The sequence below is a fragment of the Lactuca saligna genome, chromosome 4 (genome assembly GCF_052625555.1).
Source record: "Lactuca saligna cultivar CGN05327 chromosome 4, ASM5262555v1, whole genome shotgun sequence".
Lineage (NCBI taxonomy): Eukaryota > Viridiplantae > Streptophyta > Magnoliopsida > Asterales > Asteraceae > Lactuca > Lactuca saligna.
The window spans coordinates 43514636-43518692 of NC_136420.1; the positions used below are offsets into that span (position 1 = coordinate 43514636).

Consider the following 4057-nt stretch of genomic DNA (forward strand, 5'->3'; position numbering starts at 1 on the left):
TGTGTGTGTATATGTGTTTAGCTTAGGGGTTGTTTGGCGGGATCTCAATTTTTAAGAGGTCTGAATTTCTAAGAGAGTCTGAATTTTTAAGATCTGAATTCAAACATGTTATTTGGTTTGAACCTCTGAATTCTTATACTGAATTATAAAATTGACCTTTTTACCCTTATGTATTGTTTTTGTTTATAAAATAACTAAACCAATTTTTTGAATAACTAAAAAATATAAAAACACCATACAAAAGAAAACACTTGCAATTTTGTATAAAAATAACAAAATAATGTATACAAACACAATCATATATCTTCTTCAACATCAAAATGGAAAAATATTGCTAATCTAAAGACCATAATCACAACTGAAAGTTAATCGGTTAAACCAATTCAAGAGTAACCATCTAATGACCAGAATCTATTACTTGCAAATCTAATCTAAATACCATAATAATAACTGAAACTTGATCAATTAAATAAATTCAAGAATAATCATCTAATGACCACATTTTCCATTTGACTTCATTCCTTAATGTTATTGCATAAGATGCAAACACTACACATAAAAGTGCAAGCGGCATTAAGAAATAAACGTGGCATCATCAGAAACTAAAGATTAAAATGTAGGATAGATGCTCTGAGGGCTCCCTGCAGAATAACAACATGTCATTACAGACTTTTAAACAGGATTCAAGTGATAAGTTCAGTACATTTAACTTATACATACAAAATTTGAGTTTTAATGGAAAATTCGGAAATGGAACACAATTTAGTTTTATATACCCGCTCAGATTATGACTGTATACATATAAATTATAGCAGAGAAGAATAATTCACCAGGTTACGTATCGACGAACCCCTGATCCTGGCGTTTTTGCGAGCAGGCGAAGATGAACTCAGGGAAGACGAAGAAGTCAAATTAGAAACTTGAACTTGAGCAAGCACTGGCGGATCGATTCTCTCCGATTTTGAATCTGACCCCGACGTCGGTGAATGTAACATACTTCCCGAGAGAGCCGATGACGCAGTGGGCTCGTTGGAGGCGTTCATTGCTGGCGACGCTAGTTGTACTGGTAGAAGCGGTGGCCGACACTAAAGGAAGAATAGAGAACATAGGCGATGGTGAAGGGAGGTGTCGGAGGTGGTGTTGACGCTGGAAGGTGATCGAAGCCTCAGAGGTTGTGTCTGTGTCTCGTGTGCGATGGAGGGCAGCTGTTTAAGCGATTAGGGCAAAATAGGAAGCGGCCCTTTTTTTCTTCTTTCAGATGTGATAACAAGTCTGACCGAATAAGAGGTAAACAAACACTCTTAATTAAAAAGATTCAGATATGCCTCTTATTAAGAGGCAATAAGAGGCAAACAAACAACCCTTTAGTTTATGTGTACGGTTATTGGTTATCGTGTTGTAATGTTGTATTGACCGAAATAATAAAAAGGAAATCCGTAACCACCACCGTTAGGTGGTGGCCGCTGCCGTGAGCTGCCGTTGACCACCACTACCCGAGGTGGTAGTGGGTGGTGCCCCACTAGCAAAACCCTAATTGACTTAATAAAACCCTAATTTTTTAGAATTAATCGGGACAAACACAGGAATTATTTAATAACTTAAAATATATAATAATAATCATTGGAAAATTAACGTAAGTCAATATTAGATTTATTGGATTAAGTCCTTAATGGGTTAAGTAATAAACACTTAACCCTAATCATCATTTCATGTGAAAACTCTAATTTTGGGATTTTAGGCTTGGACTTATTAGGAACCATATTTGGGCCATTGGAATGGAATTGTGTATTAAGCGCAATCCTTGCCATAAAAATCCCCTGAAACTTCCAAAGACCCAACAAATCATGTAACTGCCACCACTATCCTCTTGCTACCGTTCCTTCCCTAGCAACGGTAGTCATTAAACCTAAAGGTTCTTCTATGGACAACTACTGATCATACCAGGACAAATGATAATACGACTGAACCCTTACTTTATTAGAGAACCAACCATCTAATCCGATCATAGACCCAAACAATAGTAGAGAAACAAACCAGAGATAGTCCTTACCCAAACCAAAACCAAATTCCAAATCAATATAAATTCTGATAATAAAGGAGAAGAAATCAAAAGATAACATACCCACAAAAACGTCTCCTGGAATCCTGAACCCCTCATCGTGGGTTAACCTGTCCATCCTATTAACCGTCTGAACAACCGAGGTCCAACCCTCGAACCTGGAAACCAATCTATCAATGACGTGCCCAATGATGTCAGATAACTCCTCGCGTAAGGCTCGCGAAACCCTCGTGGAAATCCAATCATGGAGTCGACCCTCCTGAGGACATGGTTTATAACCCACCTCCGATCCCAAAATATAATTTAAATTTAACGTTGTCCCTAAGACCCCCCATATCGAACCGGGTCCATCCTCAAAGAACCAAGAGGTTGATCACTGTCAAAATCTAATTCAAATTAAACGTTGATCACTGCCAAAATCTAATTCAAATTATATGTTGGCCCTAAGATAAGTGATTAACTATTCCTTCATTCCACAAGATATCGTATGAATAGAGTCATGGATTGAATGATCAACCTCATGTTCATTTATTTTGTATCCAGATTTCCCGATTTGTGATCAATTTAGAGTACAAAATTGAAAGGGTCAATTTAGTATGAACCAGGATCCTGGTGTTCATAGATCAACTCAAATCACCGATGGGCCCACATATATCACTTTTCTTTATTCGGGAAAAAGAAACGAATTACATTGAATATATAGTCATACAATTTACATATCAAACCACACATGGAATAATCCTTTATAACATCCAGTTTTGAGATGCGTTTGAGTAAACCAATAAACTATGAACTATACATCTCTGCTTTAAGAATAGAAGATATTATCGTCTTAGAATTATTTGTGGTTGAATCCATGAAGTAATCTCTAAGCGTGAGTTTATCCAATACTTAAAATATCTATTTTTAAAGTGCTTAGGAATATTGTAGCAATTCTAATTGCAATGTCTTAACCTCAATCGAGAATCTACAATCAATTCATGAGAGTCTTAATTCACTACTTACTTCCAAAAGTATGAACGACTGTGGAATTTTGAATAATACTTAAATTATTCAGAGAAGTAAACGTACAAAGTGACACACAATAATAAATTAATTTACTATGATATTATACCTATTTATCACAAATACATGCATATAATTTACTATGATATCCTATTATGGAAACATTTCCAAATTGCCATATGACCAACATTCTGACCAAGAATCATCTTAATCCAGAACGTGTCATTATGGCCTGTAATAATAATAACATACTTCCAACTGTCCACAAACATCCAATTCTTTAATAAAACCTCATAATGTTCTTGGCATTTATTTGACAACTTCATTCACATGCAATTCTAATACTTTTCACATAATGCTAAAAGCAATTGAAAAATTAGAATAATCGAATATTATATCATATGTAATCTATCTTATCTGACGCATATGGGACTCGACTCACTATTACAAGGGTCCAATATCTGTTCAATTTGTTGCTATACTATTTCCATATATAGAATCTCTAATGTTGAAACATTTCAACATGTTATTCTTATATGTATTTGACTAAGTTCTATTAAACTATACAATCTAAACCTTTATATTTGCAACGAAGTGTGAGTGCCCTCTACCTAATGTCTATTATAGCAAAACAATTCCCAACTTTTGCAACTTGTAAATTAGAGACATTGTTCCCTATAAATAGTATTCTGAACATGCAATACCAGGCATATCAATTATGCTCCCACTAGCTTTGACATGCATTCGAAATTCAACTGGTCTTCTAGAAATCAATACCTTTTGAATTTCTCATGGAATTACAAATCTCCAAGCCTCTAATTAGCCTTCTTAAGCTTATGCACTTTATCTGGAGAGTATATTTGTTCAAACTCTTTCAAGACGTGATTAACATATCTCCTGAAGGTTTAAACAACTCACTGCCATTCTTCACAATTCGAAATATGAAAAGGGATGCCGTAATCATATTGTGAAATTGAGAATGCAATTAATACA

General features: G+C 35.0%; 1 long non-coding RNA gene across 1 annotated transcript; it reads right to left on the bottom strand.

Annotated features, from left to right (window-relative positions):
- Positions 1–241: 241 nt before the first annotated feature.
- Positions 242–1281, bottom strand: LOC145038459 (uncharacterized). Its single transcript, XR_013679386.1, has 2 exons — positions 831–1281; positions 242–641 (listed from the first exon to the last, which is right to left on the bottom strand). It is a non-coding gene; the product is annotated as an uncharacterized LOC145038459 (long non-coding RNA).
- Positions 1282–4057: the final 2776 nt, after the last annotated feature.